The following is a 7,753-nucleotide window of genomic DNA, read 5'->3' on the forward strand; positions in this document are numbered from 1 at the left end:
AAATCAACTGGAGTGTCCGTGAATTTAGTCACATACATTGAGAATGAATATCTCGAAACTGGTGTCACCTTGAAAATTCGTCCTAAGTGGACACATCTTTTGAACTCACCGGCTACAATTCGTAAATGACAATAAGTGCTGTAAAGTAAGTACTTATAAAGTCAATAAATGCATATTGTTAATTAGCCAAGTATGCATCTCCGTTTCTTGTGCAAGTAATGCCCCCTTGTGAGTAATCCAGCTTGATGACTACAATTAATTAAGCTATTTGCCACAGGTGATGTCTAAAGAATTCTGCATATATGGTCTAAAAAGAAAGCACCCGTTATAGACCGTACAGGGTACAGCCAGAGTGCCCTGTTACAATCGCGATTACAAATCGATACAGGTACACGTAAATAGCATCACTCGTCTGCTTGTGTTACGCGTGGAGCATAAATAAACGCATTCCCTGTTTGACAGATTAATTGAATAATGGCTATAACGCAGCCGTGTTCCATACTCCGGATATATGACTACATCGATGGTCATGCGCCGTATATGAATCTTCTCTCGTTTGCAAAAAAAGAAAAAAAAAACCACGGCGTTCGCGTATTCTGGCTCGCACCCACATCCTGAGCAATGCGCTGGCAAAAACAATCTTGACGTCCCAGAAAGAGATTGCTCCTGCTCTCTTAATCTGATGTTAATGTATCTCCCACTTTCCCCGATGTACGATTTTCCACATGTACTCTTCCCACTTGGCATGGTTTCTATTCTGGACACAGCACTTGCATGCTTCACTTGGACAGGTGGGTGCCTTCTTTTTTTTTTTCCTTACGAGGGTGCTAACTTTCGAAAGCTTGGACGGTGCTGAAAGTACTGTCTTCACTCCATACTTATGGCCTACCTTCTCCAGGCAATGCGATTTCTATTTTTTGTTTCTTCATAAGCGCCACGGATCAAGCTTTGAACACTTAGACGTACTACTTTTAGGACTAAGTTTAGGACTTTAGTTCTAACTTGGACTCTGAAACAACGCCCCCGATATGTCCCGGCAATGCGAGAAACAGGTCAAAATCCAATACTGTGATCAGCTTTCAGAGTACGAGTCCTGTGCTTGCGAGTTCTCAGGACCTCGTACGGCGGAGAAACAGTGCAACTTCCTCCTTCAGAAAGTGAAGCATCTCTTGCGTGAATGCCCTTCATATGATCTCAGTGAAAACTCTTCGTATGTAGGACATCCAAATCATGTCCCTATGTATGTGCACTGTTTCGGAGTCAAACAGGACACCCGCGGGACATCAAAATTTTGGATATCCTAGCTACAACGGACATCCCAAGAATTTGCACATGGGCTTTTTTACACATTGATAGTTTTCTTCCAAATGGCTTTGTCTTTGGGTTTTCTCCTAACAGAATCAGTGCTTAAGGTCGGGGTGGGGAGGTGCTGCCTGCTTCATTTTTTTTTTTTTTTTTAGGAGGAACTCGGCCTCACCTCGGCTGGTCAACTATAGCATTGCAGTAGCCACTCGACAAGCGCTGGAGGTGATTTTATTACCAGTAGTGCCCTGTGCCTCCAATAGTTTGATGATGATTTAATCGCGATTAATCAGTTGATTCAGCATGAGCAAAACAGGTAAGCAGGTATTGTACTGCTGCATGCATTTACCCGAGTCACCACACATGACGATCACTACCCTTGTTCAAGGTTCTTGGCACAGCATACTGTTTCAGGAGCCATGGCATGAAGCTACCTGCTCATAAATTACTGATCGTTCACCTTGGTCTCTTTAGATTAGCGGTTAATTTTAATTCGTGTAGCATTATGAGTGCTGTTTACCAAAGACGCATGTATTTTGTACACTTTCGTAGGTAGGTAAGTAGGTGTGAAACCATAAAATTCGTAGTTGTGGTGGCTAAGTTTGTCAGTGAAGTAAGGCAACTAATGTTCTGTGTTGCAGCTATAGACTTACTTGCTTTGATTCACATATAATTAACCCTTTACCTCCCGAGATATATATATATATATATATATATATATATATATATATATATATATATATATATATATTTCTAAAATGCCACTTGTTTCTAAGCGCTTGATTGAATCGGCACATTAAATAAATATCTGAAATACACTCCGAATCATATACTTATCGGCAGAACACCTATAATTATTTATTTTTTTATTCTAGAGAAAGTTGGCTTCACCACCCTGCTTGAAGTAGGTTTTTTAAGGTTAACCCTTTCAGGGTCGATTTTTTTCGCCAGATGCGACCACCCAGGGTCGATTTTTTTTATTGTATATTCCAATTCCTCTTAGGGAGTTATTTCGAAAAAAAGTTTGCCGTAATTTTTCTAGGGTGACCGTAAAGTGAGAAAAAAATATTTTGCGTTGGTACATATGTACTCTTCATTCACGAATAACGACAATAAAAAAAGGAACTGAAGGTATAAGAATTTAAAATTTTATGCACTGTTATAGTTCGAGGCTTTGAAAATGCGCACACGAGAATATTTCTTAAGACTCAATGTTCCTGCTCTCACACTAACATGTAGCATTGCCATTTGTTGGGCGTGTTGGTAAATTGAAAGCATATTTAGCGCCAGCAAACAAGGACGGAAGGGAGACGACAACACAATGCGTTAGCGCATTGTTTTGCATCCATAGCGCATATGTAGCGCTATGTACATCCATAGCGCATATGTACATCCATAGCGTAATCGAACTGCGTAGGTGCGCGCACTCAAGAAAACTGTGTGGTTGTGTGCCCGTAAAAAAAGCACAACGTGTGACAAACTTCCGCTAATCTTCATCTCATCGCCAACAAGAGGAAATTAGTTTTCGCGAGTGTCAAAAAAAAAAAATGAAAGCAACGGAAACGCATATGCACGGCGGCATCCTTCCTATGCGCACCCCTGTGAGCACTAAACGAGCGAGAAACAAGCGGTCGCCCCTTGAGCGATTAGTAACGACATCGCCATCAGTTTTGCAAGCGCAAGAAGGCGAAACCGCCCGCGAAAACAAAACCCAAGCCGCCGCCCGGCCGCGTGCACGCCATTGCGCGAGCGGTAGCGAATGAGAGTGAACTCGCGCTAAAACAAATCATGCAACGAAAAACCGAGAGGGAGGTGCGTGAAAGAAATTCCCTGTATTCCCACATAGTGGCAGCACATGACAGAAAAAAAAAGTTAGAAAATTGGCGCGCTTTTTAAACATACAGACAGCGCCGTAAATATACTACGGCGTTCGCGACGCCGTATATTTACATCATTGACCCTCAAGGGTTAATAAAGTAAACAAAACGTGAACGTTTCAAACACAACTGCCGTGACATGTGCGGGTTGCGACGAAAGCGCCTGTCACGTAGAATCACATGTAGTCATTAAAAAATGGCTGTGGCTTAGCTAAGGTTAAGTCCAGGTTAAAGGCTATAGATAGTATGCGAAGCATACTAGCCTTTATTTTAGTTGTTGAACCACTGTTTAGCCTGGTGAACTGCTGTTGCTTGGCTATATTTGGTTCGGCTAGACGAAGAAACAACTCATGCGTTACTCTGCTTCGCCTTCAAGAGTGCAACGCGACAGCGTTCCCGTCGACCCGCCAAGGGGTGTAAGACAATGGGCTACGGCGCAGCGACTACGCGCCCCGCATTGGACGCGGTGAGCGTCGAGCAACGCAGCGTTCGACGCGGCAACGAAATGTGCGCCTGAGCAAGCGACGCACGCCTGAACCTTAGAAACAGCTCGTTTCTAAGGCAACACCGCATTCACTAGAGGCGCTTTTGAACCGCTTTGAAGCATCGTACTCGTGGCTGAGTGGTAGAGTCTCCGTCTCACACTCCGGAGACCCTGGTTCGATTCCCACCCAGCCCATCTTGCAAGAGTTGAGCCAAAGCCACCTAGAAGATCAGTCTCTGTAGCACGTCGCAACCTTCGCTTCTCATTCCAATGAGCAGCTCTGTCTCCAGGAGGCATCTCACCTCGTGAGTGTCTAACAGAGGCAAGCGCAGCTGCTTGTATACCGCCGCGACGCCGCGAGCGACGGCGCGAGTTGGAGCCCCGTTTCTCCTCTGTCGTGACGTCATGGTGTCACGTGGTCAGCCTTGAAGGCGACGGCGCGAGTTGGAGCCCCGTTTCTCCTCTGTCGTGACGTCACGGTGTCACGTGGTATTGAAGGCGACACCGCCGCGCCTGAGGAGCTGGGTTGAGCACTAGTAATATGTTTCGCATAACAGGAAGGCCCTAGTATATGGCACACATCAAACCGCAAAGAACCTTATTTACGGGAAACCTGACTTCTTAAAGCTGTTTAGTAATTTGCCATCGCAATCAATGCTTCGCTTTTCGGGCGAAACTGCAATTTCTTGCCTACGTGCTTTTAGCCCGTTTGTCCTCCTCTACAGCTACAATCCCTGTGCTTCCCTTTGATAGCCGTCGCCGTGTCACAATAGTGCTAGTGCAACGCTCGCGTAAATGCGGAAGTTGTACATGTATTACGTTCGGATCCCACCAGCAGCATGTTATCTTCTCATCCGCATTCACTTCCCTTCTTCTCGTGCGCGCGCACACACACACACACACACACACACACACACACACACACACACACACACACACACACATATATATATATATATATATATATATATATATATATATATATATATATATATATATATATAATGAGCCTTGGGGTCTATCCCCAAGACCCCGAGTGCACATGCACGCATACAAGGCACCAAGTAGATTCGGGCAAAAAAACATGGTATCTGAGTAAGCGTGAAAGAAATTTCTGCTCGGCTTCGTACAGAAAAATAGATGTGTCACTGACACAATTCGCATCAGCTTTTCTAATGTAAAAAGCTTCCATGGTTTCATTGCCGTTTGCTGCCTGCCTCTACCCAAAATCCTCACATCTCGGAACCGTGGAATACAATTGATGCAAGCTCCGCAGTGTTCTACTAGCCGTTCACCATCGTTATTTTCTATATCTTTTGCATGCGCCCTAAATCGGTCATTCCCGAAACGCCCCATCTGTCCAATATATGTTTTTTCGCAGGGCAGGAGAATTTCATGAACTACGTTTGTGGCACACGTTATGAAACGTTGGGCATACCTTTTCTGACAGCCAACCTTCTGGCCTAATATATGCGTCGGCTAAGCTGGGCTAGCTTTTTGCGAGATGAAAACACTACGGGTACGTTGTGTCGGTTAGCCGCATTTTTTAGGCTAACCGGATAACCAACTAGCAGTTGGTTATCCGAGCAGTCCGAGCAGTTCACTCTTCTATAATATCTATATATATACGCATGTGTGTGTGTGTGTGTGTGTGTGTGTGTGTGTGTGTGTGTGTGTGTGTGTGTGTGTGTGTGTGTGTGTGTGTGTGTGTGCGTGTGTGTGTGTGTGTGTGTGTGTGTGTGTGTGTGTGTGTGTGTGTGTGTGTGTGTGCGCGTGCGTGCGTGCGCTATGAACTCCTCTGGTGTCCGCATATATCTCAATTGCCTCCTTTCCCTTTCCCCAATACATGCAAGGTAGCCTATATGTACTACACGGTCAGCCCCCAACAGGGCTCAAATTGAGCCTGGACCTGGATATAGTGTGGATGGATGGATAAGGCTGAACCATTTAAAAATTGGGCGGAAGCACACGTCACCTGGCCGGTTATTGGTTATTTCTACCCGCTTAAAGTCTATTTTGCCTCCACTGTTCGCAAACCCCAATGCTTTGAAAAAAAATAATCAGCCCCGTTGTTTTGAACCTTACAGTTCCTTTACAGAAAAGTACCATGTGTTCATCTGCTTCCTCCTCCTCTCCACATGCACCGCATAATGTGCCTGTCCCTCCTGATTTGATGTATTTCCGTGTGCTCCCAAAGCAAGCCTAGCTACCTACCCCAGATTGCTTGATTTCCAACCTTGCTCAAACCTCTGATCTCATGTGCAGGACCACATTGCCGAAAGTCAGACCAGCTTGGAACCATCACCCCTCTCCATATCTCTCTCACCACCTTCTACCTATTGTAATTGCACAGTGTCCTATTTTTTATCGCAGCTGCAATTCTCAACCTTTAGCCGTTACCAAGGGGGCTATAAAAAATTCTGAAGTGGCAGCTCTCGCAGCTTCTTACGAGTAGAGGTGAAGCCTGCGTTCGCCCCTACTTCACCTTTGAAAGCGTGCCGAACTACATGGAGAACAGTTGCAGTTCAACTGATCTTGATCAGTTAATATAAATGTTAGACTAATTGAAAAATAATAGAATCTTGTTTCGAGCTAAAATATTGCAATAGGCTGAGAATGACATCATGCCCTCTTAATTGCCAAGGCATTCAAGCTTTATCCTAAAACCAGCGACACATACAGACACATGAAGAAGCATCTGTGCGGCAAAACTGGCCTTGTGAAAGCCATTGGAAGTGAGAAAAAAAAAACTATTCCTGTTTCTCGGCGAATGCTAACGTCAATGTTTTTAGATCTAAAAACATTGGCTAACGTTAATCGACTCCCCTAGTGAGATGGCGGCAGTAGGTTTCACCTTTAGGACATCATCTCCAGTTTTTTAAAACCTCCTTGGTCATTACACACACTCTTAAAACGGTTGCACCCTTTGGGGTGTATATTTGTCCCACAACAATAATCGTCATCTGCCTAGCTTGCGTTTCCTTTCTTGAAAACTCGGCGCTCGCTACTTTCCTGTCGAGAATGCTGCGTCACACTGGTAACGCGCGTGCCCTTCGTGACTGGCACGGTGGTGACTGGGAAGTACCGGGCTCGCAGCGTTAAAGGAAGGAAACGCGGGCAAGACAGATGACGATTATTGTTGTGGGACAAGATAAGCCCCAAAGGGTGTAAATTTTTCTAAGAGTGCATTTTTCATGTTCCGTTAGGTACTCCATATATAAAGTGTTTCGAAACTCTACACTCTAAGATCAGCTTACACCCTTTAGCGTGCCCCTTCTGCCACACAACGATAATCGTCATCTGCTTGATGCGTTTCCTTTCTTTAACGCTGCGAGCCCGGTACTTTCCAGTAACGAACGGCACGCGCGTTATCAGCATGATAGCATTGCCGACAGGAAATGCTATCATGTTGATAACGCGCGTGCCGTTCGTTACTGGAAAGTACCGGGCTGTCGGCAATGCTATCATGCTGATAACGCGCGTGCCGTTCGTTACTGGAAAGTACCGGGCTCGCAGCGTTAAAGAAAGGAAACGCATCAAGGCGGATGACGATTATCGTTGTGTGGCAGAATGGGCACGCCAAAGGGTGTAAACTGTTCTTAAAGTGTATGAGGTACTAGCCCCATTGTTTATCCACACGCTAAGATAATCGTAGTTTTCTGCATAGAGTTTCATACAATAAGTATTGTATGAAACTCTATGGTTTTCTGCTCTTCTTTCTCTGGTGCTCTGACGCGCAAATGCGCGTTGCAGATTGCACGTGGAGTTAGCCTGCCCTACACGCGTGAAAAATGTTACGCCTATGATGGTTTTGAAAAACAATTAAGTGCGCAAACCATCGACGACGATGCCGCGAGCTAACTATAATATACTCAGGGAACCAACGAGTGACCAATCATTTCCCTCCCCTCTCACGTGCCCCTCACCCCTCTTTCAATTCCCTCTCCCACTTGTGCAGCGCGGTTGAGGTGTCCTCAACTGAGACAGTTTACTGCGCTGCACCTTACCCCAATTTTAACGCGACAGCGTTAAGGAGCTCGTGTCACAGAAAGGCCGGTGTCGTCGGCGACGTTGGCCGTGAGCGATAAAT

This window comes from Dermacentor albipictus, chromosome 4 (assembly GCF_038994185.2).
Source record: "Dermacentor albipictus isolate Rhodes 1998 colony chromosome 4, USDA_Dalb.pri_finalv2, whole genome shotgun sequence".
Classification (NCBI taxonomy): domain Eukaryota; kingdom Metazoa; phylum Arthropoda; class Arachnida; order Ixodida; family Ixodidae; genus Dermacentor; species Dermacentor albipictus.